We start from the raw sequence: 27,076 nt of genomic DNA, 5'->3' as shown, positions 1-27,076 counted from the left end.
TATCGGGACTTTGGTTCCATGGTCTTTTATAAGAACATAAAAGTCATGCAAGCACAGATGTATTTAAGCTGTTGTAGTCCATGGGCTGACCTTCCCTGAAGTTGAGCAGTGTCCGACATGAACACGTGTACATGTAAATTCCATTTCAAGACAACAGGGTAAATACTAGAAAAAAATAATAAAGTACAATCAGCTGTAAGTGGATGGTGACGTGCCGCGAAGGCACCAAAAAGTAAAAGTACCCTAATTTCATTCTTGCTTATGGTAGGAGCCAATAAAAACTCCCTAAAAGCAGTAAGTATATAAGTTTTTTTGTTAAAAATGCTAAAAATGCAAGTCTTTCTGCGTATGGAAACACACAGAAAACAAGCAAACACTGAACATATAGTGAGAGGAAAAGGCACTAAAAACAGAAAGCACATCTTGAAATGTGGTAAGGAAGCTAAGACCATATATATCTCTTGCATCTATATTTGTAAATGGACTAAATGAAAATATTAAAAGAAAAAGGATTTGTTTTGACATCACAGAGCAGAAGTCAGTTATATGGTGCATACACTGAAACAAAGTAAGTCAGAAAAGTTGAAGTTAAGAAGACAGGCGGGGCGCCTGGGTGGCTCAGTCGGTTAAACGACTGACTTCGGCTAAGGTCATGATCTCGTGGTCTGTGAGTTCGAGCCCCGCGTTGGGCTCTGTGCTGACATCTCAGAGCCCGGAGCCCACTTCCGATTCTGTGTCTCCCTCTCTCTCTGCCCCTACCCTGCTTGCACTCTGTCTCTCTCTCAAAATAAATAAATAAATAAACATTAAAAAAAAAAAAAGGAGACAGGCAAAGGTCTACCAAGCAAATAGACACAAAGAGAGAACACAAGGAGGAGCATTTTCATAGCAAACAAGGTGAATTTCAGCCCAAACGTATTAAAGGAGACAGAGAAAGACACTTTGTAATAATAGCAATTGTGATCAAAGGATCTCATAATTTATGAATATCTAGATATTTTATACCACTCACCAAAATTTAGTAAACGCGGGTGCAAGAAACCCCAGGGGGAATATACAGAAACTTGCTGGTAACAGGTGTTACTTCTGGTCTCTCAACCCCGGGCAAATACAGCAGGATCGCAAAGACATAGGTGATGCCTGCAAAGCACATGGTGGCAGATCTGAGTGCTATTCACCTAAAGCTTTGGTCTGAAAACAGGCTCACGACTTCTTTACGTGGGTAAGGACTAATGCGGCACATGTAAAAACTGACCATGGGGAACCAAATCTCATAAAAACAAAAGCAATAGTTCAGATTATGTTCTCTGATCATAATGCAATAAAGCTAAAAATGAAGCATAAAATCATAAAACCAACATTAGCCACAAGGTCATAAGACAATAACCGGGCAAAGAAAAGTCTCGCTTCCTGGAAGATTAAGAATAAAACGACTGAGGTCACAGAGGGCCTAAAAGCCAAAATCTCAGAATCTCTCAGAAATCGCTGTCGTAAAAAAAGGTATGTTGGAAGTGATGGGCCACAGTAGTGCTCAGAGGAAAATTCACAGCCTCAAATAATTATCCCGCCCTCATAGATAAGAAATAAAATCAATGAATCACCCAACGTGAAAAGTTAGAAATTGAATCTTAGGGATCTGCATGGAGTTGTGCAGCCGGCTCCGGGGCCTGCGGGAAACAGCTGAGTTTTCTGGGGGGTGCAAATTACTGACGCCGAGCCCAGAAGATATAGAAAATGTAAATGGACCAATTAATAGAGAAACCAGAGAAATAGGGCAAGTATGCCGAGCCTGGCTTCACAAGCAACTGTGTTGGATCTTTAAGAAAGAGATGTTGGCAAGGACACAGTTGTGTCCGTGTGGGAACAGACTTCCGAATTCTTTTGATGGATTAAAAACTGATAGCAAAATCAGACAAAATTAGCAGGAAAAAAGAGAACTTCAGCTCTAAACTCACTTGAAAGAGAACACCTTTCCTAAGCAAAGCACTAGGGAATACAGTGTGTAATGTAGTGAAAGAATCATATAACTTCTGCAAATGGCAATCTATTTCAGGAATCTAAAATGCAATACCCACAACTCACTATTAATATATTTTTTAAGAGGGTTCACTATATGAAAAAAATTTACATAGATGTTGAAAAGAACTAGATGTGATTAAAAGACACTTTCACGAATCTGCGTCTTTTTTATTACGGGATCAGATACGTATTTCCGTGGTGTTGGAACACGTCCGTTCAACTACGTGACATTGTGTGTGGTGGGAAAACATAGGAGCGTCCCATTCAAGGCAGGAGAAAATCAACCCGACAACCGTTAACATGGCTGTTGTGTGACACCCTATAGGAGGTGCGGCTTCGACAGTCAGATGAGAGCCGGACACGTGCCCTAAAAATTAGAAAGAGCGAAAATTATCACTATTTTCAGAAATACGATTATTTGCTTAATAAATACAAGCGAACAGACTGAAAAGCCCTTACAAATGAGAGGATTTTGTGAGGTGGCTGGCTGTAAATGCATAGAAATTAATACTCTTCACATATACCGAAAATGTCCAGTTACAATTACTGGAGAAAAGAGCCCATCTGCAACCGCGACAGTTAAAAAACCCCAAGAGACACACTTCACAAAGAACGCTCACATTGGGTCTGTCCGGAAATTTAAAACAAAGCGTGGGATCCAGAGGAAAATGTGAACGATAGAAAAGCATGCCTTCGGCTAGGAACACATGGCACGGTAAGTGAAATCTAGCACCCCTAGACTTCAGACTGTAGAGTTGCGTGGTACTTGAATAACACTGGGCGATAGATGGTATCGGAAGGAAAGACACTAGCACAGAGAAGAGTCCAGAAATAGTCTCACATGTACATTGCAATTTATTAATTGATAAAGATAGACTGCCCGATACAGGACACTGGAACACTGGGTAATACTCTTTTTTAAAATAGAACCCTTATCTCATACCTTCATTAAAAATAAATACCACTTGCATCAAAAATTAACACAAAACTATATAAAAATGTTCGACCTAAAATTAGTGTTTCTCCCCCTGAATCTTGGGATGGGGAAGGTCTTTCTAGGTATAAAACCAAACCCACAAGGCATAAAACATAGATTAAGTAATTCAACTACATTGAAATCAAACGGTTTTTAATGACAAATATGACACAACAAAATCAAAAGACAAAGGACAAGTCAGGGAAAATATGTATAATTTATATCGTAGACACAAGGCTAACTTTCTTAGAATGTGAAGATCACCTACAAATAAACTAGAAAGTATTCAACGGCCCCAAAGAAAAATGTACATGAACAGTTTATAGATAAGGAAATACAAATGGATCTTAGGCATTTTAAAAGATACCCACCCTCACTGGTAACCAGAGAAATGCATGAAAGTCATCCTGAGATTTTCCCCACCTGTCACGTACACAAAGACCAAAACTCTGGTAACACAATGGTTTGCCAAGAATACAGGGAAACAGGAGGCCTCGTGTGTTGCTAGTCGTAGGGTAACTGGTGTCCGTGGCAGCAATTTGGTAATGTCTAATAAAATTACAAATCTGCATAGTCTTTGCCCTAGCTTGTCCACAGACAGGAATTATCACATATGTGCATTTAAACGTGTGAAATAGTGTACATGGATATTCATTACACTGTTTTTAGTAGCGAAAGATTCAAACAATCTAAAAAATCCACAAAGAAGGGACCAAGTAAATAATTCACGGTATATGTATTTTCTGGAATGCTCTCTGGATGTGTTAAAAATATGAAGCCGTTCTGCATACAGTCATGTGGAAAGATCTCCAAGAAAACAAACGACCCTCCCCCCCCCCCGCCAAACACATGGCACGGGAGGCTAATGATTTCAGTAGTAAATCCTGTTTACACATTTTGTTGGTAGTGTTCTCCAGAAGCTGGCAGTGGTGGTTACTTCCAGAGAGGGCTCTGGGGGTCCGGGGGCAAGACCTACGTTCTGCCCAGACCTGGCATCATCTGGTGCTGTGCGCTCTATGAACTTGCCGATAAAAAGAAGTAACATTTTTGGTTGCTGTGGAAGGGGAGCAGTGGATTGGAATTGCACAGCCTCCCGCCCCCATCTGTGAGCGAGGAGGAACCTGGGGACGATGGAGAGGCTTCCACTCACGTTGGGGGTGCTCGGTGGTGACGAGGTTTGAGACCACCACTCAAATAAGAGCCTTCCTCAAAAGTCCCTTAAGCCTGGCTGAGCAGAATGCAGACCGATTGTGGGGCGTGATCGTCTCTGACCATCCACGTGCCGCTGGCCGCTGATTTGTTGCTGTAGCCACTTCTGCCGAGGTTTGAGTTGGGGCCGGGAGCCCCCCGCCCCCAACGACCCCAACACTATCCACAGATTATTTTCCCGGAGCGGTCTTGGAAATGAGGGACTTCTGGTGCCAGGTGTCCTCACTTCCCTTTTTAAATAAAGGCTGTAGGTCTGGTTAGCTTTGCGGGGTGGCCTGTCCCTGGCAACCCTCTTTGCATTCTTTTAGGGGACAGTCAATTCCTAGCCACAGCACATTACTTCTAGTTAACGCCTCCACGTCCTAACCGAAGAGAGGCTGAATGTCATTTGGTCGAGATGGTCTCAGGACCTTTCCTGACCGTGGGGAGCATTTTTCCCGCAAAGACACCTTCAAGAGGCCCATCAGGGTGACGCCTTGCAACCTGCTTGGTTGAGAAACACTTCCATTCGGAGTTCTGGGACACCGGTCGTAGACTCTGGCTGTGGGAGGGGGCCAGACGCACTGACACCCACACCGTCAGTGGCGTCGACAACATCTGGTCCTTTAGAGGCAGGCTCAGCCGGGGACATTTGGTGTTGCTGATGTCAAGTGGCATAGCTGTTATGATTGAACAAAAACCAAAGAGAAAGGAAGGACAGTCAATATGTACTAAATTCACGCTATGTGAGACATGCACTATCTGAGCAATCTACCAGCATGTCGGTTTTAGCTTTCACATAATTCACACGTTACACGTGAAGACACTGGGCACAGAGGGGTGGGCAATGTGGGGTTAGGCCGTGGCAGAGCTGGGACGTGGACCCGCTGCCGCCACGGAGCCCACGGTTTGGGGCCACCTATCGCAGCAGCCCTGGAACAAGAGTGAGCTTCTTGAGGGGAGCGTGGCAGTTCAAGTCCCTCGGTTCTCACCACGTGACCCCCGCCCCGTCTCAGGCGCCGGCTCGCCCCCCTCAGCACCAGGCAGGGCTTCCAGCGAGGGGACAGGTCATCGGCAGTAAGTGGCTACCGGCCCTCAGCTCCATCTCGAACGTGGTGCTCGGCAACTTCGGCGAAAAGAGTTTAAAAAGATGCTGCGAGGCTTTCTGCTGATTATCGACGCGCCACAGAGGCGGGCTGGACCTTCCAGGAGCGGTTATGATAACTCGGAGAAAATACTGCCGCGTCCTGACCCATCTGGGCTGAGTCTTCGGAATATGATACAATTCTTTGATTCTGCTGTCCTGTGGTTAGTTGAGAGGGACGGATGGGGCTTCCGAGCGGATCTCTGGGTGGCGGGCAGTGGCGTTTCCGGAGCCCTGCTGACTGTGTAGATGAGGCGGGGGGCCTGCACTCGGGACAGGGTCTGTGTTTAAACAGACGTCCTTCAGTTCTGAGATGTGCGGTTTGCGGAAGAGGGACGTGGGACCAATGGCTCCTCTGAGGGTCTCCAGCCGCAGTCTACGGGAGGGAACGGAGGTGAGCGTGTCCGTTTGTGGAACGTATGCCTTCAGGAAGGATGGGGACGGAGGGGCTGTGATGCAGTGACTCGGGGCAGTATGTGGGTGTCTCACTCGAGGCCTGTGTGTGTGTGCACTTTGGACACGCATAGACATCTCCGTAGCGCAGGCCCAGACATAAGCGAAGGGACTTCAATTTCTTCGGTGGGAACGAAGGCCATTTTGGGCACAGAGCGTTACTAGATCCGAGGGAGGTGGTGGATGGTTTCTGAGAGTGGATTTGAGCTTCCCCCGTGGCATCCGATCTGTGTAACTGAAAAATATATGTTACGTCTGACATCTCAGACCTTTGTGGCACTTGCAACGTTATTTTGAACCCACCCTCTCTGATTACAGTATTTTTAGCGAACGATCGCGAGAACTCAGGCAGCAACAAAATACTAAACTAACATCCCATTTTCTTTTCTTTCTGGCTTTTCAGCCCCTCTTGCCCCTCCTCCTCCCCCAGCATACCTAAATTTGGCTGGAGGCCATCTGGACGTCTGAGGGGCTTGTCTGAGGATTTAGATGGAGATCAGGCTGGGGCGGGGTCCATCTGCCGGGTGTCAGCTTGCGTGAGAGAATCAGGACTCCGGACACCCAAGTTTCGTCCGAGAACCTGAACTGTGTCCTGTGGTCTCCTGTCCAAGCCGCCCTGCCTACCAGCCAGCACCGAGGGGCCTGGTGGCGCTGCCCTGGCCGAGAATGGCCCATCTGGGCACAGCATAGGCACCCAAGGCTCTCACGAGGGGTTTCTGGGCCAAGCATAGTGGAGATTGGGCGGCAGAGCCAGAGAGGTCTGTCATCTGACCGTCACTGCGGCCCCGCTGTCTCTTCCCTCCCTGGTGGGTGCAAATGTGGATACGGCCTCTCTTGAGCTAAGCGGTGGGGAGCCTGGGGCTCGCGTGAGGCTGCACGGGAAACCGGGGGCGTTGGCTACATTGGCTGCTGGATGCAGAGTGAGCGGGGACAACGGAACACGGAGGCACCGCGGCTTCCCTCTGTGGTTTGGTCCCGAGTCTGCGGCTCACCGCGGAGATGCAGACCGAGGTCGGGGCGCCCGCTGAGCCCCCACTGGCACTTGGCACCTGGAGCGTTTTTGCTCCTTCCGGGGGTGCAGGGCCTCGCTTCCGGTGATTCTGGGCCTCGCTTCTAGGGGGAGCCCTGTTCCTCTTCCTTTGTCCCATTCATTGAATGCACCGCTTATTTCTTTTTCTTACTCCCCATACTTCACCCTGAATCTCGAGGGTCTACCATTTGGGAAAAAATGCCCCGGTGCGAACTGAGGCTTGTCGTGTGTTTCTCGTGTGTGTGAGAGGCCATGGTCCTTTTCCCTGCATCCCCGAGGATGTGCCCCTCACAGTGGTTGCCCAGCACGTGCTTGCCCCTCCTGACTCGTCCTGAAGATGTGTCTGTGAGCGGTAGCTTCAAAATCCTCCTGAGTTTACAGCGAAGATGAGATAATTCAGCGCCAGGTGGATGGAACCAAGTGATTCACGCTTCTTGTCTCCTTTCATTCTTCCAACAACACTGTCGGGTCGGTTCTGTTGCCCCCATTTTACAGGTGCAGGGATGGACATCAGAGATAATGTGCTCATAATCAGCCTTCGGGACAGGCCAGTATTCACGATGCCCGCCTTGGCACGCAGCTGGCTGGGTCCGCCGTCGCCTGCTTTCCGGGACATTGTTGACCGGGTGGGCCCGTAGTGCAGGGCGCTTGTACCGGGGCTTTGAAGCGGGACTGTGAACGTGATGGTGTGGACGGAGCCCGGGGTCTGGGAGTGCCCTGCAGGGCGACCACGGTCCGGGACCCTTTCCAGCAGCTCAGGGTTCCCACTCTCTCCAGAGATGACTCATCTAAAGGCAGGCATTTGTACTCGTACGGTTCAAGCTACTCAAACTCCCAAGAGACTAATGTCTCCCAGGCAGGAAAGCCCAGGCTTTAATTCAGGTTAAATACAGCTAAGTCACCCCAAAGAGTCCGGACCACAAGCAAGTTCCCCTCTTGTACAGAAGTCTTTAGAAGTTCTGTTTTCAGAAGTTTCTTTTCACTCGGACGGGAGCGTTGGTTGAGGGTCCCGGTGGGAAGCCCCCGGCCCCTGCCCAGGGATCACGTGTCAGCCGTAGCCCCTGCTTCAGGAGAAGGTCACCGGCATGAGCTGCTTCCTTTACCTTGTTTCTTGCGCTCGTGGAGGGCGGTGGTGCCGGGCCTCCCTTCCGGGGATGGGAGATCCCCTTCCGGGGATCACCTCGCTTCTGGTGATTCTGGGCCTCGCTTCCTGTGGCCGCGGCCTTGCTTCCGGTGGCGCCGGGCCTCGCTTCCTGTGGCCGCGGCCTCGCTTCCGGTGGCGCTGGGCGTCGCTTCTGGTGATGTTGGGCCTCGCTTCCGGTGGCGCCGGGCTTCGCTTCTGGAGGTGTGTGTGTGACCCCGGAGCATCGGGCGTGGTGCCGTGCGGCACGCGGGTGATTTTTGCCGAGCCCGCGGGCTCTGGTTCCCGTACAACGGACGGCGCCACGTTGACTTCCGGGACTTTCCCGTACCGGATCCCAGTGGGAGGGCAGCTCTCCTTCCGGGGCCGTGTGTGCCGGAGCCGGAGTCCCCGACCCTCGCCACCTTCGGGGCCGCCCCCCAGGCCGGGGCTGGAGGGCGCACGGCGTCGGATCCGCCGTCCTGGTGCTGGAACCGGGGGACGTTTGGGCGGCCTCCCAGGCAGGATCGCGCCCTCCTCCGGAGCCGCCGTCCTGGGGAGGCTCCAGTGTCCGGGTTCGCGCCCGCGAAGGCGCCTGCCTTCTCCCCCCGGGCCTACCCGCTCGGTGTCCTCAGTCGGGGGCGGCCGGCTTGCGGGAGGAGCGGCCTCTCGTGGGCACCGCCAGTAGGCCGCGCGGGGCCCCCTGGCCTCCCCCGCTCCGGGGACGCACCCGGAACACCCTGAGGTGAGACCCGGGTCCACGGCATCGGGGAAGTCGAGCCTGCTCCCGTCTGCGTGCCGACGGCACTCACCCTCCGGGGTTCGGAGAACGGGAAGCGAGGCCGCTCTTTGTGGGGCCGCGGGGTGTCCCCGTTCGCGTCGCTGCCGCTGGAAATGTTAGGTCTGGGCCCTCGGGACGGTTAACCGTGTGAGCGGCGTCTCGCGGGGCCCCCGTGGGCCTCCGCCGTGGGCTGAGCCCCTCGTCCGACGTGCTGGCGGGATGCAGCCCATCCAGCCCGGTCCTTAGTGGACGCGTGCCTTCGTTTCTGGTAGTTTCTGTGCTGTCACCGGCAGCGCGTGTCCTGACTGCACCGCCTTTCGAATGCTCCCGGCTCCGCGCGTCGTGAAGGTGGGGAGGGTCGTGAAGGTGGGGAGGGTCGCAGACAGAGCGCACGGCGGAGGGACCCCTGAGGCCAGACCCGCAGCGGCGGCGGGAGTGTCGGAACAGACGAGACCCAGCGCCCTGCGGGCCCCTGCCGCGTCCTCCGGCTGCACAGGTGTCGGGGGTGGGGGGGGGGGGGGGGGGCGGTGAGTGAGCCGGTGCGGAAGATCGAGTCACGTAAATTTACAGCGGTGGACGTGTGTGTGATTTACACGTGCGGCGAGTTGCAGAAACTGAGCAGGACGCACGGCGCCGTGAGACGGGGCGCCGCTTCTCCCCCACCCTGCACGAGCTCCTCCGTGATGCGGCTTGGACGGCTTCGGGGCCCGCCCCCAGCTGCCACCTTCCCGTCATCGCGCCCTCCAGATCCCGGTCACGTGGTGACGCGGAGCCCACCGGCGCCCTGTCCTCGGGTCACACAGTCCGGGGTAGGCGCTGTCCGTCCAGCCCGTGTTACTGCCGGCAAGGAGGTGTAATGCATTCTCCCCGTCGGCTTGGCGGTACACAGACGGGACCCTGAGGAGTGCTCTGTGGAAGCGGGCGACCCCCCTGTCCCTGGAGATGCAGGCTTTGCTTCCCCGTGAGTTTGTCTTCAAAAGCTTTTTATGCGTGGGCGGAAGGGCTCCTGTTCCCTGACTGCTGCTGAGCCCAGCCTGGAGGCTGGAAAGACAGGGCCTGGAGGTCCGGTGGGTGTGAGCCGGTCGGGTCTGTGGGTGGCGGGCCTTGCTCTGCACCCTGGTTGAGGGTGGGTCCCACGCAGGTGCTCGGATAGGCCCCGTGTCCGCGGTCCAGGACCAACCGAACCTGAGGAGCCGCGGTTCTTTCTTTTCCTTTTTTAAAGTTTATTTATTCATTTTGGTAGAGGCAGAGAGTGGGGGGCCGGGGGGCGGGCAGAGACAGAGAATCCCAAGCAGGCTCCAGGCTGAGCATGCGGCCCGACATGGGGCTTGATCTCACAAACCATGAGATCACCACCTGAGCCGAAATCAAGAGTCAGACACGTAACCGACTGAGCCCCCAAGCGCCCCTTTGTGGATAAAGGCTTTTCTTTGTCTATACGCCCGCACACAGCATTTGGAGCAAGGGTGTAGGAGGGATATTGTGAGCACTCGACGAACGGCAGTCATTGAGAATGCATTTCCCTGGATGGAAATTCCCAGGAACAGTGGCAACGTCACGCTGACTTTTCCTTCCAACCCATATTGTTTCCGTAGGCAACTCGCACACGCTGGGTCGGCACCCGATGCAGCTCGTACGTGAGCGTGCGCCGCGGAGTCCGAGTGAGTGAGCTTTGTGTCGTCGGCGGGGCCAGCCAGCGCGTGGGAGCTGATAGCTGCCGTCGAGGGGGGCCGCATCAGAGTGAAGGATTCACATTTCGATGCCACGTGCCGTGACTTTGCCTTGACAAACGCCCCAGCGGGAGATAGGACCTGCTCCTCCCACTTTAAAGGTGAGAAGTGAGACCCCCAGAGGTCAGGTTATCGGCTCAGAGCCCGGCAGCTGGTGTGTCTGCGGGCCCCTCGTCGAGCAGGGACAGGCTGCTGTCACGGAGGGCGGGACCATGTGGGGACCGGAAAGGATGTTTGCTCTTCCCCGAGGGACGAGGAGACGTGGTCGTTTGGGGCCATGTCCTGGTTGATGGGTTAGAGGAGCCAGTGTGGTTGTTCCACTGGAAACGAGCTGTGGACGAGAGGCCAGCGAGGAGATGGCCTCCCGTGCCTGAGTGTGTTTGGACGATGGGATCGGCAGGTTTGCGGGACGCGAGGGAGAGAGATGAGATTCGGTCATGCCGAAGGCCCCTTGGAGTCACGGGATCACCTCTGCACCCACCGTTACCGTGGGGGTCACACGACCCCAGTTTGGGGGGGGGACACAGAGCCCCTCTGATGGGGGTGGGACCTAACTGGGCCCTCTGTGCAGCTGGGAGAAGCGGGCTCCACCAGCCACGTTTAGGGCAAGGCCTGGGATCGCCCGGCAGGGCCAACGGGCCGCTGGCTGGACGCTGAGGGAGCAGAGCCCCCACGGTGTGATGGGGACCGTCTGTGGAGACAACGGCCCAGCTGGGAACGGTAGGGGAAGCTCTGCAAGGACAATGCTGGCTGGTTTGGTCCTCTCCTGTCCCTGGGTGTCCACGCGGGTGGAGGGGCCGTCCCGCGGCGGATGCAGGGGCTGGGGCTTGACAGGCGCTCGGACGGCCCCCTGGGTCTGCGTCCTGTGAAAGGCACAGGTGGCCCATCTCACTGGTGAGGAGGTGGTCCCTCGCGTTGAGTATGCTTGTCTTACATTTTGGGGTCACGGTGGGGATTGATTAAGGAAATAAAAGCCCTTATTCAAATAACACTTTGTGCAGAGCCCCAGCACATAAGCCAGGCAACAGTGGATCCGCTTTCGGGGGAGCGGGGTGATCCTAAGCACGTTCTCCCAGGGGCTGCGGTTCTGAGGAGCGCGGTTCGACCCCCGCCCTTAGGATGCGGGCCGCGGTGTGATGGGAGAGTCTGGGAGGGGGCGGGACCGTCAGGAGGAGGAACAGCCCTCAAAGTGGGGGTGTCGGGCCGGAGACGAAGCCGTCCGCTTCGCGGAACACCGCGTCTGGTATCTGGTGTCCACACGTGTCAGCGTGCGCCCCGTCTGGGACAGCGTGCCGTGTGACTCCCTTCGCCCAGAGCCTGTGCAGGTGCCCGGTTCTGAGGCCCCGGGTGGAGACCGGGGTGTCAGGGCGCCTCTTCCTCAGCTCCTGCATCGCAGCCCCGGGAATGGGCTTCGCCCCACACCTTCTCGGTGCTCCTGCCCACGGAGTCTGGAAGAAAGAGTTAGAACATCTCAGATCTTGAGGCACATCGACGGCTCCGTCGTTTAAGCGTCTGTCTCTTGGTTTTGGCTCACGTTGTGATCTTGTGGTTCGTGAGTTGGAGCCCCACGTCGGGCTCTGTGCGGACGGCGCGGGGCCTGCCTGGGATTCTCGCTCTCCCTCCGCCCCTCCCCTGCCAGCGGTCTCTCTCTTTCTCAAAATGAATCAATAAACTGAAAAAAGCAACATCTCAGGCATTTCTGAGGGGGGTCTATGCAGGTCATGCTCACACTGCTTCCTGGGATTTGGGGCGCGATGTGCCTGCTGCGCCTGCTGGCTGGCTGACGTGAGCGGTTCCCTGGCCCGGCTCGGCCCTGCCCTTGTACGGTTGTCAAAGAAAGCCGCACCCGGAGGCCTACCGCGGGCTTCTCGCCGGCACGGACAACTTCAGGAAGGTGTATAAAGCGGGACCACAAGTGCGCTTGTGGGACCCAGGGAAGGCGCCACGGTGGGGGCGGCAGAGCCAGGGAGTCGTTGACCTTGGCCACCACGGGACCTGCTTCGAGGCTCCGGGGACAATGTCCACGAGCCGCACGTCCACCGTGTCAGCTGCAGCCGTCCTTCCCGGGGCTGTGTAACGAGCTAGCGGGTCACACACGAGACACAGTGGTCTACGTGGCCACTGGAGTCTTGTGGGCACTTTGTGCTTTTCTGTAGGGAAACTTACGGACTCTAAGCTACAAAGAAAAAAGCTTGTTTTCCTGGTGATCTTTAGGGAAACTGTGATCGTGTTACGTTACCCTGATGGAGCCCTCTTCCGGTGCCGAGATCTCACCAGTGAGAAAGCAGACTCACTTCCCATGGCTGACTCCTCACGCTGTGGTTTGTAACCGGCGACAACGGGTCAAGCATGTTGATGATGCGCCGAGCACAGCGCCCTTCTCAACACAGTCTGTTCCCTAGGGGCGGGAATCATCGAAGATGTGGCCTCGTGTCAAACACAGACTTCCACGGGCCAGTGTGGCGCAAAGTCACGGGGCCAGGAGGGATCTGGAGGGAGCAAGGTGAGGTCCCCGCGTGGGGCAGCCGCCCTCCACCCGCCTCCTTCTGGCAGAGTGACCGCCTTTGTCATCCGCAGGCCACCTGTACGCACTTGACCTTCTGTCCCCACAACCGTGCCGGCAGGGTGTAATAGTCGAGAGTCCGGGTTGGTTTACAGGGTATCTGGGGGAATTATTAGCACTCAAAAGCGATTAGGTAAAAAATCACCAGTGAAACCACGGACGGTGGTCTCGCTTCCTTGGCATCTGTCATTGTTCCGAAGCCTCCAGGTGTGTCCAGGTGAGCACGGGAGGGGCACCCGTTAAGCAAACTCCAGCAAAGCCCCCATGTTCGCCACTTGGCTTGTACCAGCCGGGTAGCCCGTGGTTGTGGAACACCGCTTTTCATAAAGTTAAAAATAGAGCAAATATCGTGTTGCCTGAAGTGAATGACGCTTTGCCGAAGTGAGCTTCCCCCGTCCCGTCCCCCACCCCCCGCCAGGCTGTGGAGGTCCTGGTGCTGTGTGTGTGTGGGGGGGTGCTTCACTCACCCACTAGGTCTGGGGGAGGCGTCACTCCCTCCACGAGCTCTCCCTGCCTCTCCCCCGCATCGCTCATTTCAGCAGCTGTGTGGCGGTCCGTCTTCAGGTTGACACGGGAGCGAGGGTTCCCCTGCCGATGGGCACTTGGGTCATTTCTGGTTTTTCTTTCTTTGTGACGGTTCTGCGCTGACCGTTCTTCACATGGCTTCCTCGTACACGCGAGGCTTTCTCTAGAGTCAGCAATGGAAGGGGAGTCACCGGCCATTACGGATGCACGCTTGGAAGATCGCTAGCTGTCGCTGTAAATTGGCGTGAGAAATACGGAAATGCTGTGTCCCGGAGCACCTCTGTGGACAGGCTCGTTCTTCTTCACCCCCAGAGCACACTGGGGTGTGCAGAGGGTGGCGTCCGAGCTGTTTCTCCCTCTTGTGAGGACCCCTTTTCTCTTTGCCCGAAAACAGACCCCAGAGAGTTATAGGCAAATAATAGTGTCCATTCCTGTAAATCTGAAACCGCCCAACCAAGAAGTAATCAACGATAAAACAGACACCGCGAGAGTGGCTATTTCCTGGAAGCCGTCCTAGGAAGTAAACCAAACCACTCTCTGGGTGTTTTGGGGCTGTAACAAGAAAGATGCATTTTCAGTAGATCAACATGGGTTTCTGGAAACGGTTCTACGGTTTCCCGTTCAGATCGCGTGCGGAGCCTTCCGCTGCCTGGGCCCTGGGACCAGAGAGGTCACCGTGAGCCAAGTGGGGCCGCCTCTGGTCGCCCCGGCTGCTTCGTTAATGCAGGATTTTCTGACAGCAAGCTGCGTAGGAAGAGGTCCGAACCTTTCATTGAAGCTCCGAGGTGAACGGCAAGGTCGTGCTGCGGGTCCCGACGGTCCCAGCACCTGTAGGATGAGGGTACGAACCTTCACCCCGAGGACAAAGGTGCAGGTGGGAAGAGTGGATGGTGAGGGCTGCCTCTAAACCGGTGGCTGGAGGTGCGAAGGTCTTCTTTGTCCTGTGTCTTCCGGCCTGGAGCTTGTACCCTGGTGCCTGGATGGGTCTGTGGGAGAGGCCACCTCGGGGCTGTGTCTGACAGGGGACCCCACCCTGAGCCGCTTCCGCCTAGCCTGGCCCCCCTCTCCATCCCCGTGTGAGCTCGCACCCTGCCTCACATTCGGGCCTAGAAGTGTTATCAGTATAATCTGCCACAAGGCCTCCCGGAACTTTCTGCCGGCTCCCTGTCCTGGCAGCGTCCCCTCGCTGGCTCTGAGATGGTAACACGGAAACACACTTATCGTCTTCCCCTCCCTCCTTCCTCTTTTCCCTCCTCCTTCCCTGCCTTCCGCTCACCCATCCACACATCCACCCATCCGACGGATGCTTACCGAACTCCTCACATGTGCAGGTGCTGCTGTAAGTGTTGAGGCTCTGGCAGTGAACAAAACCTGTCCCTGTCTTCTTGGACCTTCTAGCTGGGAAGACAGACAGTAGGTGATGAGCCCGGGGAACCAACGATGTAGTGGTGCAGACACAGAAAGCCAGCTTGGGGAGCCGGTGGTGGGTTTGCATGTGCACGTCAGGTTAGAGGAGCGGTCGGCCCTCTGTGCTGTTCCGGGGAGCAGGGCCGTGAGCACAGCTGTGAGCAGGTGCGGAGCAGGGGCGGGTGTGGAGGTGCAGGTGTGCAGGATCGGGTGTGGAGGACCAGATGTGGACGTGTGGGTGCGGAGACCTGGAGGGGGAGCATGATCGGGGAGTCTTGGGGAGCCAGGGGGGCAGAGGGGAGGGGCCAAGGGCACACGAGTGGAAGTGAGTCCAGAGAGGCCACGGGAGGCAGGGTTGCCGGAGAACCAGGCTAAGGGACGGCGAGGCCCCGTGATTGCCGAGTCCTTTGGTTTCAGACGCCGCGTGCAGTGAGGTTCATCAGTGTTTGCGGTATCTCAGGACGGGGGGTGCTGGCTGTGACCAGGCGGTCCTGGAGGGGGTGGTGAGGGGTAGTGATCGTCCAGACGCGTTTTGAAGAAGATGCCACGAGGTGGGACGCGGGGCCTGAGGGAAAAGGAACAGCTGAGGCTTGGGTCTGGGCAGCCTGGAGGCAGGAGTTGCCGTGCGTGGGGACGGTGGCACCGGAGGGGAGTGGCCCGGACGCGGGTGGGGGTCCCGAGGCCCACCACACGTCCATGTGCGGTTCCAATGAGTCACGCCCCAGACCCTTGGAGGCCCCTCGGGAAACCTGTGTTGGGGAGGCTGGGGCGCCTAGTCCGGGAAACCACAGGTCCACGTTGAGAAGGGGTCTTTTGGCTTTGCAGATGGATTTATAAAAAGCATAAGCTCGACAGGGCCACCTCCCTGTGTGAATCTCCAGGCCTCTGCCAGTGAGAGCCCCCACGATGCCCTGGAGGGCTTTGATTCTATATTATTTTGGTTTTGACGAAATGGGTGCCGGGAACGTGCCATTTGACCACAGTCCATGGGTGCTACCTGCTAATGCCTCTGAGGATGTGGGCCGCCCTTGTGATTTCCCTGTGGGGACTAAGTGCTTCTCAACAGCGGACCAGAACTGCCCATCTCTCTCAGGAGCACGGTGGGGATCTTGAAGCCGTCCACACTGCCTGGAGGAGGGGTGGCCCCCCCCCGCCAAGGAAGCACGCTAAGGCGCGCCCCATGCCGCCCAGACCCTCACACCCTGGACGCTAGATGCGAGTCCCGTGTTCGGAGTGTGGGCCCAAACACCATTTCCTTTTGGCCGGTCCTCAGCAGACGGGGGCCAGTGGCCGTGGGTCTGGAGAACATACTGACAGATTTGCTCTGCGTTTTCCACGAAACTCTGTCTTTGGTAAGACTCCCAGGCAGGCTGCACAAAGCGTGACTTTTTTGTTCCAGTGAGCGGACTGAGCACATTTCTCAGACGGAAAATATTTATTGATGGGCTCTTTATCATAGATGTCACCTGAATAAAAATAATTTCCCAGGACTCCAGTTGGCTAAAATACAGGTGTCAGGACAGAGGCCAATAATTCAACGTAAGATATCGACAGCCACACACAACGCTTTCCGTTTTGAGAAGTGGTACCAGGCACCTGACGGCCGTCTGTCACCGCAGAGCGTTAGGGAGCCCGGTGGTGTCCCGGAATCCCTCTGTTACTGGCCCTCGGTGACCAGCGGCACTCCCCGTACAGCCCCCCAGAGGAGCAGTTCGGAGGAACCTCCCGTGAACCAGGCGGGAGGTTGGCGTGGTCAGCGCCACGTACAGGACGCTGGTGCGTGGCCCTGGGGCCCCCTGGGCGGTGACGTCGCCTGTGTCCTCAGGAAAGGCCCCTGAAGTGTTGCTGGGGTGTGCACGCACGTGAGTTTGCATTTCCTTGTCGTTAGCTGTGTGCCTGCAGCCCGGGGTGCGACAGATACCCTCTCTGTGCTCTCAGTAATGCATCAAAAGGCCTTTCATACAGGAATTCTGTCCGTGTCCTACATAAGGAGGCCAAATGTGATTTTCTGTTTAAGGATGAGGCACATCTTTGGGAGCTGTCTGCCTGGTGCTCTATCCCTGGGTGGCCCTCAGGTGGCCTCCGGGACTCAGACTCCTGGCGGGGTCCCGAGAACCGGAACCCAGGAGTCCCGACGCGCACACTGGGAGCCACCCGGGGCCGACTGGGCTGCTTGTGATGCTTCCGCACCGTGTCTGCTGTGTCCCCTGGTTCCTTGTCCCCGAGCTTTCTCGGGCTGCCCTGTCGGGAAGGGCTCGCTGGACCACTCAGTGTGCTGGCGGATGTGCTGATAAACCCAAGGAGAGGTGGCGAGGGTGGCCCGGTGACGACAGCCGCTGAATGCGGTTACACAGCCTGCGGCTGAAACCCTAGTCTGGGGGCACGGTGTACAAGCCCACGTGGCACCTGGGGCTCTGGCCGGCTCTCTTCGGCCTCATCCAGCCTCATGGATTAGCTCGCCAGATGGGCTGATTGTTACCTCGGGCTGGTGCAGGGGGTGTGACACGGGACTGGAACGGCCCCGAGGGGGTGGGGCTGACCGAGTCCCGTGGACACCGTGAGCAGCTAGGCAGGGGGGTTGAGTGCCGAGGGCACCTGGCATGGCGAGGGCCTCGGGTCCAGCCAGGCCCCTAGCGGGCAGAGACCCCAGGCCCCGGATGGAGGAAGGTGTGACTGTCGGCACAACCCCAGCTTGGTCACCTGGCCAAGTGTGACTGGGGCTTCCAGGCCAGAGTGTGTCCTGTGTGACCTCTTGGCTTTGAGGACGTGTGTCGTTAAAGATGATAAGAGATGGTTCTGAGAGAGGCCCCTGGTTTCTTCCTCGAAAAGGACAAATAAACCAGTAATTCTGGATCTCTGCACTTTCAGATTTATATCCTCACTCTTGTCCCACACTCAGGAGAAGTTTTCATTACAAGGCTTGTGGCTGGAAAATTGACTTTCAGCTGATAAGAAACCCCTTGCTTCTGTGTTAGAAATCGTATAAATTAACTCAGAACTGAACGTCTAGTGCGCAGTTCCCAAGAAGAATCCTGGAATTCTGAGTGCAAACCCGAAGGCAGGGCCAGGTTCACGTTCTGCACAGTCCCTATCATCTTGGGCTGATTTGTGCTCTTTTGATCCTTAGAGGATGTGAGAGATGGGGTCAGGGCTTTGAGATGTGAGATGTGGGGTTTGTAACTAGCATATCGAAAAAATAGAGGGTTTTAGTTTCCTAAGAGCCAGTCTCCAGTCTCGGATTTGAGACAACGAAGACCTTGAATGATTATGAAGCTCCGTGTGTGTCAGGCCCTGAACGGTCAGAAATTAGAGATCGAGAGGGCAGGTGTTTTAGCCACACCTAATAGGATTTGAAGGGCAGGTGAGCTCAACACACGGGGACCGGTCCCCTCTGGAGAGAACCTGCCCACCCACATGCATGTTCCGGTGGTTCGTTCGGGTGGTGATACAGAGGGTGTACCCTCTCCTCGGGATTCTTGGGAAGGAGGGATCCTGAACAGGTTCTTTAATTTGGGGGATTTCCTTTAACTGTGCAAAAAAAAAAAAAAACAACCCTATATTGTTTTCAGCGAAGACTGAATAGTACCACGTCTTAGACACTGAGAAATACATTCCTTGGAAACAACCCCGTATTTGTCGGCTCTGTTAGCTCAGGAGACTCATGCTGGGTTGGCCCGGGAGGCACACGATGTGTCCGCACCACATACACGTAACTGGACTGTCTCACGCCTGCCTGATCGTTGGCTCCTTGTCCTGCCTGGTTCTGTCTGCTCCTGAGAGACTAACCCCATAACCAGAAGACTAACCTTCTGGATTTAAGGTTATGTCCCACTTAGCATCTCAAAGACGGTTAATAATGTCTTTGAGCATCCCAAGTGAACAGGACATTTATGTTAGTTGATGAAGATGAAGTTTTGGAATAACAAAGCGGCAGTAAATTTTCACACTGTAGTGCAATTTGGCACAGCCCGACTTAGTCATGGTCTTTAAACAATGAAAGCAAAGGCACAGACTGACTGAATGCCAAAATTAGCCGGTCCCAGGGAGAGCGAGAAGCTGAGTCAATCACTTTCCGGGGGAAAGAAGGAGAAAAGGAAGAGAACCCACAACAGCTTCCACTCTCACGTTCTTAGTCTGAGGGAGGAGAGGCCCCCTCCTACTCTGGGCTTGGGGGCTCGGAGGGAGCAGGCCCTGTGCCGCGTGGGTTTGCACCCGCAGAGACCTGAGTTCGAAACCCGGCCCTACTGCACTGTGGCTGCTGGCCCCGGTGTTCACTTCCTCGTCTCTAACATCGGACTCGCGTGTTGGCCTGGCGGGGCCGTGATGGGAGGTCTGAGCCACGGTTAGATGGAATAAGAAATGAGCTAAAACAGTATGAGAAAGCCGTGCTAGGTGCTCGACCAGTTATAACTGAGCCGAGCTAGAGCCGCCCTTACTCAGCGGGAACTCGGGGAGGCTCAGTCCACCCGCCCAGTCTCCTGTACCCTCGCCGGTGCCCCCATCTGCAGTGACGCCACGTGAGGACCAGCCCACAGGTTTGGTGGGACGCCACTGCAAGGGGAGAGGCGAGGGTAAGAGGAACCGAGCGGGCCTCCCTCGCCCTCAGCCTGTGCACCTGCCAGCCCTCCTCCCTTGCACAGCCCGTCCTGCTGCCCCGACCTGGCTGGTGGGGGCGGGGTGGGGGGGGGGGAGACCCCGCACACGCGCACTTGCACCCAGGCCTGAGCTCTGCTTGTCTGGCGGTCCCGTGGCCGGTGTAACCGCAGCAGCACGAGGCTCGGGGGCCTTTGCAGGAGCTCGGACGCCAGGCCGGCCGTGCCACCTCACTCCTTGTGAGTCCTGTTCAGCTGCCGGTCCTGACCCCCACTTATGCTCAAGTATTTTTGCACCGGAACGTATGACCCTGTGGATGAAAGCATCTCGTGTGCTGTTTGGGAGGGAGAACTGCTCCTGTGTCCCTGAAGATGCCGCGCTTGGAGTATAAATATTTTGTCACTCAGCTTCCTTCGCGTCCGACCCGGTCCTGTCCCCTGTGCTCCGTGACACCACGCCTGGTGCTTCTGGATGATCTGGAACAACACAGACGCGCAGGGACCGTGAGAGGCAGACCGTGACGCAGACACGAGTATATTTACTGAGCTTGCAAACCCCCAAATAGCTTTGAAATGAAGTTTCCTGAAGCCATTAGAAGCTGAAGTAGACAGAATCCCTCTTTCGTGTGTGTCTGCGTTTGAAAAACAAAACAAACAAACAAACAAGATCCCCAAATCTACACAACACCCAAAGTTTGGAGCAGAAAACTTAGCCCTGGGAAAGTCGGGGAAAGCCTAAGATTATACAAGACATTCATCCTCAAGCTGATTTTTTTTTTTTTTTTTTTTTTTTTTGGTACAATCCTGTGTTGTGCTCAAAACAAAAATCTGAGCATACTTCTTAGACAGAAAACAAAGCCCGGCCCGGCCACACATCTGTGAGTTTTGAAACAAAGGCTTGTTTGTGTGTCTCCCTCACTCCTACCCATGAAAGCAGACACTTACTTGAAAAACTTTTCAGGGAAGCACTCTAAAACCAACATCCTGGTATAAATTTGCAAAACGCAATACAGGCCTGATTGTTTTTGGAGTGGATGCAGGCCGCATACGAATAGCTCTTTCTGAAACGTAATGTTCTTTGCACGGCTCAGTGGCTAATGTACAATAAATCAACAAAAGAGCGCTTCAGTAAAGCTGGTGGGCGGCCGCAAGGCCACTGTTATTTTATCTTTTTACAGTATTTAATTGGAAGGTTTTTCCTGAAACTTTAGCCAGCCTTCAAATTACTGGACTCCATATAAGACGAGATTGATAAGAGAGAATTTTTTTTTCCAGGATTTTTCCCTCACAAGAGAGCAAGTTTTTGCAGAGGGAGAATAAAGTTACAAGTGTCTAGCATTTTGCTGAGGGAGAATGAAATCAGATGCTGAATGGGGCGGATAGGAAACGCTGGGAAAATGCGGAGCTGGCAGCCAGCGCTGCCAGGTCAGCGCGGAGCCCCCACTGTCCCTCGCTGTGCCAGGTGTCCACCGCATTCAAATGATACTATTATTCATAGACGGGAACAGAGTATTAAAACTCCCCCCAAAAATCATTTGCAACTGAATAAAGATATAATCCTGGAAATATAACTCTCCATTAAGGGTCCCCATTAGCAACACAAGGGCCCCATTGTGAAGGGGCTATGTATATTTATCAAGTTAAAAAAAAAACTTGTCTTGGTGCTTCCATGTTAATAGAAAACTTTTATAGCCCTGGTCTCAGAACTAGTTATGCATAAAATGTAAAGTATCTATTATTCTTTGGCAAACTCTTTGCCGTTTGACAGTGAATTGCTGATGCGTGAATAGCCTCCTGGCTCTGGATGGGTGAGTCGCCCCGGCCGGGCCCAGGGGCTGCGTGCGTGGGCCGGGGCGCGGGGTCCCACGTTCTGAAGGCTGGTCGGTCCTGCCGGGGACCCGGGTTTCCCTTCCGAGGGCCGTGTCGGCGCTGTTCCGGAATACCCGGAGCGCTTCCCAGGGGACGGGCCCGCAGTAAGGGACAGCCGTGTGTCCTCTGCCCCTCTTCTCCTCCGTGTCTGGGGAGGAGTCCCGGCCTTCCCCGCCGAATGCGTCAGGAGCTGTCAGGCAGCTCCTCGCTTGGAGCCCTGGGCTGCACGCCGGAGGACGCCCGCGCGCCCGGCAAACCCGCCCCGGTACAGAGGGAATCGGGATGGGGCCGGATCCGGGGGGCAGGTGGGGTCAAGATGGCGAGAAGGGGCAGCTCTTGAAGGAAGGACCCCCCACTTCCTCCCCGGGTCTGGCCACCTTCCCACCAGAACGTCATAAACAGCAAGTGGTGTCGAGGTGGGGGTGTCGTCCCTTTGGAGTCTGGACCACTTGGTGGCCGTGCTCGGAGCATCTGACGCGGGGCTGTGGGCCGGTTGTGTTCCCTTTGGATCTGCTGCCCCAGCTGGGCGCTGTTGCAACGGGGGCCCGCACTGTGAGCCAGCTGGCAAACCGAGTCCTGCAGGATCCTAGGGCTCAGACCTTGAGTGTAGACAGGCGAGTCTTCCCGGGGCGAGGCCCTTCAGCCCCTTCCGGGGATCGCCGGAGCGGAATTCCCTCGCCCGCTTCCCTGTTCCTTCCCGGCTCCCGGCGTCTTGGGGCCACTTCCTGCCCAGGTTGAGTTGAGCCTCTTACGTGGGCCTGTCAGAAGTCCGGGCCTCCAGCCCCCAGGCCTGTGACGTGACCTCCTTTGGAAATAGGAGGCCACAGGTGGCTCGGTTCGGATGAGGCCAATGGGGTGGGCCCGAGTCCCATCCCACTGTGTCCTTGTGGGAAAAGGAAGTCGGACACAGAGTCTGACACGCACACAGGGAGATGCCCTGTGTCCACGAAGGCAGGGACAGGAATGGTGCATCCACCTGCCACGTGACGCCGAGGATGGCCAGAAGCCCAGGAGGGAGGGTAGCCCGGGACGGGTCCTCCGTCAGCCCCCGGGAGGACCCCCGGGGGGAAGCGGTGCCCCCGACAGCTGGGTCTCAGTCTTCTGGCCCCCGGAGCCGTGAGGAAGTCAATTTCGGTGCGTAAGCCGCCCCGTCTGTGCTGGTTTGTTAGCGTGGCGCCAGCAGACGCAAACATGGACACAAGCGGTCGGGTCCCAGATCGAGGGATTTCCGCGGAAGCCTCCGTGGCAGCTCACGTCCCGACGTGGGCAGAGCACAGGGCTCCTCCCGGAGCGTCTTTGTGCTGTGCCAGCATCTGTGTTCCAGGCGGAGCACGCTCCCTGTTCGGGGAGCACCCTGCTTCACGTGGAGCGTTCTGGTCCTACACGGAGCACCCTCGCTGCACACGGAGCACCCTCGCTATACATGGAGCACCCATGCTCTACACAGAGCACCCTTGCACACGGAGCACCCTCGCTGTGCATGGAGCATTCATGCTCTACACGGAGCACCCTTGCTGCACAAGGAGCATCATCGCTGCACACGGAGCACCCTCGCTATACATGGAGCACCCTCGCTGCACACAGAGCACCCTCACTATACATGGAGCACTCTTGCTGCACAGGGAGTACCCTCGCTGTACATGGAGCACCCATGCTCTACACAGAGCACCCTCACTGCACACAGAGCACCCTCGCTGTACATGGAGCACCGTCGCTGCACACGGAGCACCCTCACTATACATGGAGCACCATAGCTGCACAGGGAGTACCCTCGCTGTACATGGAGCACCCACACTCTACATAGCACCCTAGCTGCACACGGAGCACCCTCCCTATACACGCAGCATTCATGCTCTACACGGAGCACCCTTGCTGCACAAGGAGCACCCTTGCTGTACACAGAGCACCCTCGCTGTACACGGAGCACCCTCGCTGCACACGGAGCACTCTTGCTGCACACAGAGCACCCTCACTCTACACAGAGCACCTCACTCTACACGGAGCACCTTTGCTGCACACAGAGCACTCATGCTCTACATGGAGCACCCTTGCTGCACACAGAGCACCCTCGCTATACATGGAGCACCCATGCTCTACACGGAGCACCCTTGCTGCACACGGAGCACCCTCACTGTACACGGAGCACCCTTGCTGCACACGGAGCGCCCTCGCTCTACAAGGAGCACGCTTGTATTACAGGAAGTATCCCACGGTGCAGGGTCATGCTCCTAGCAGCAGGCAGAAGTGCTTAACCAAAATTTTCATTACAACCATTTAAATTTCAGGGAGACCACAACCATGCCGGACCTGGTATCCAAATTACTGAGGCTGCCGAGGATTGTCGTGTCCGGCACACGATGGAGGGAGACCCCACCAGTGGGCTTGTTGTCTACCGGTGTTTTCACTTACACGTAGATGCGGGCAGCATAGAAGAGAAGCAGCGCTCTGGACTTAGCGCCACGGCTGCTTAACTCCGCTGGTGCACCGTGTGCATGAAGAACGTTCCCTGGAGGGGCTGAAGTTGCACCGGCTGCCTTCACCACACTTTGGCATGCAGCACGAAGGAGGTGCAAAGCCACCGGAATGTTCCTGCTGCTCGAAAGCCACTGGAGTGATTTGTAGTGTGAGGGCGGCCTTAGCTCCTCCAGACGGCCCTGTGGAGCTTCAGGAGGGCAGGACTGGCCTGTGCGCCCACGGGCCTGTGTTGGCTGTGGGGGCAGCACCCACACGGGAACCCTGTGCCCCTTCAGGACGAGTCTCTGTTCTGGGAGGTGACACCATCTTGCCCTGTTAACTGGGTCTGTTACTTACTTCATGGGGGCAGGTGGTGCAGGGAGGCCTGGAGGGACCCCTTTGCTGCAGCAGGTGACAGGGTCTGAGCCTGGAAGGCCGCCAGGTGGGGGTGAAGCCAGAATTTGAGTGAGGTGGTCTCACACATCCCGATCGAGGCCTTTTTCGTTTTGACTTCTTGCCAGAGCGTTACTTAGCCGTCCAGAGGCTCAGCTCCTTCATTTGCAAGTGCCAGTAATCACACATCTGAAAAGTGATGAAAATATCCAACACAGAACAATGGCCTGGCTCCAGGGTGCGCCCTCATCACCGCCCCTCTCCCTGTTTATTCTTCCTTCCCCCTCCCTCCCTTTCTGCCCATCGGAGACTTTGGCCAAGGCGATAATGTGAAGGTAAAGACCAGCTTTCGTTTCATTCTTGTTGCTCAAAATTCTACAAGGTGAGGCCAGGAGATTTCCGTGGAAATAGTAGTAAATACGCGTGTCATTGCCATGTCATACAACACAGCATGCAGCAGCAAAACAGTTCCTCAGCCTTCTTACTTCCAAATACGACCCAGAGTAGAGAATAGGGCTAGTTTCCTGGTAAAATTATTCTCATCCGTGTGTAACTCTACACAGAAGGCAGAACCGATAAGCAGCACCTACTATGTGCCAGGCAGTACGTATTTAATCTCCAATTTCCCCCTTAGACCGTTGTTCGCTCAAAGTAACTAAACGTTTTTTGGTGGTCATTTAAAAGGGTGCACTCAGGATATCTTCCCTGATTTTACTTTGCTTTAATGAGCAGATCAATTTTATTGAATGCCAGCAGCATTATGGGAAGGCTATCCTTACCTGATTCCGTCTGGGGGGAATCTTGCCCCAGTCTGACCCAGCGGCCCCCCCAGGCGGCCCCCGTGTTCAAGGTGAAAGGAAACGTTCGCTGGCGGCACCTCCCCTGAAAACCAGGATTGTTTTGTTAACGTCCCTTATGTCCCCTGTGGCAGCGGGAATGGGGATGTCACAGGGAGAGGAGCCGGGAGAAGCAGGCACGGTGCGGGTGGTGGAGGTGCCACCGTGGCTCCACTGTCCTTACGCCCCTCACTCCTCAGGGCCGCGAGTTGTCGGGGGCCCATCTTTCATTTGCACCCCTCATCAAAGTACAACTGTGTCGACCGGAGCCCTGCCCCTGAAAGAACAGATCTGCAGACATCCCATTGTTTGATCTTTGCTTATTTTATGATTACTTTGTGATTTTTTTACTGAAGCGACGTTGACACACAATGTTACGTTAGTTCTAGGTGGCTCTCCAGTCTGTTCTTTTCAATTTTAGCGGGACTGAAAATCTCTTAAACAATTGTCTGTCCTGCTCTTTTGCTGACAAGTAAAACAGTTTTTGGCAATGCATACCAGAAATACACTTATTAATTTGAAAAAGGGATCAGCAAATACATTTATTATAGCCTACCTCCTAGTGCTGCGTCAGAGGAGCGTTTCAATGTCGTTATTATTGTCCCGTGCTCTTTAATGCACTAAAAACACAACGAAGAATTTCCCGGTCATTTGACTATGAAGCGCAGGTATTTTTTAATTTAATAACTTTGCAGTAGAACACAGAGATACAAATAGACACATCTAAATATCCTCTTCTGTAAATTTAGGTCTAATACCATACTTTTGAGATAGGAAGATATCAGGTTACCATTTTTTGGAAAAAGTTCCTTTTGATCACGTTGACAATAACATCTCTAAATACAGCAGATTACTTTCTGAAAAGATCCAAATAATTTCAAATAGCTCAAATAAACTATCTAGGTGTGACGAATAAATTTGGTCTGGGTTCTCTGCCACGAGCACCCCTGCCTGGCAAGCGTGTGCCCCGTCGTCCCGGAGAAGATGTGGGTTCCAGCCTCCCCTCCCTGTATCTGATGGTCTACAAGTGGTCACTGTATTCTCAAACTTTGCAGATAGTCTTTCTGATCTATTTTTCCCTATTTCTGTTCTTTGATTGCTCTCTGCCTTGTGGAAGGAATACTTTTAGGATTTTTCCATTTAAAATGACTGCTTGGAGTAGAATTATTTCTTCTTTTAGGAAATAATACCTCTCTACCCAAAGTGGATGTTTTCCACTGGAAGTACATTCGGGGAACATTGGCCACCAGCAGCAGCCAGCCCTTGGGAACCGTGCAGTTTCCCTGTGTCCTCACAGCCCTGATCAAATAAAACAGGCAGGTGCATGTTAGAGGAGTGCCCGATTATTTATGGCTTTTAGATACTTTGTGGGTTTAGCTGGTGAGAAAAGTTTTATTCCACTCACATGGACAAAACCCAACCAACCGTCTGGGCTGATTAAATTCACATTGTTGCATGAGCACATGGCAGGCAGGAGCAAAGTTATGAAATCTCACTGCCTGTGCCATGGCAACTGGGCAAACAGTTCATGGGAAGAATGTGGATAATAGGAAATAGCAATATTTCTCTTTGTGTTTTCACTGCTGACAGCTTTATCCGTACATCTGCCCAATGTCCAGCACACAAGCAGCGGGCCGTCTGGGGGCTCTTGCTGTCTTTTCTGGCTCCCTCTCCTCACTCCTCTGCTCAGCGAGCTGCCCAGGAGGTAGCACAGCACACTTAAGTTTCAAGGACACAGACAAGGAAAGTTTACCTTTCGCGTAACTGGAGATGGAGTGAAAAGCAGTAATGCGGGCAAAGTGGCTGCAATCAGCCTTTTGAATGAACCTGATGTGGTGTCGTTACGGCTTTTTATTTACTAGGACGATCCGTGTCAAAGGCAATGGGTGCTCGAGAGACCAGCACCCAGGAGCTTGGACCTAACGTGAAAAGCTAGGACATTTGCACAAACGCAGTTCTTAAAGTGCTGTGCGAATTCCTTCTTTTGAGAGTGAAA

This window comes from Panthera onca, chromosome D3 (genome assembly GCF_046562875.1).
Source record: "Panthera onca isolate mPanOnc1 chromosome D3, mPanOnc1 haplotype 2, whole genome shotgun sequence".
Taxonomy (NCBI): domain Eukaryota; kingdom Metazoa; phylum Chordata; class Mammalia; order Carnivora; family Felidae; genus Panthera; species Panthera onca.
This window is presented reverse-complemented; position numbering follows the sequence as displayed.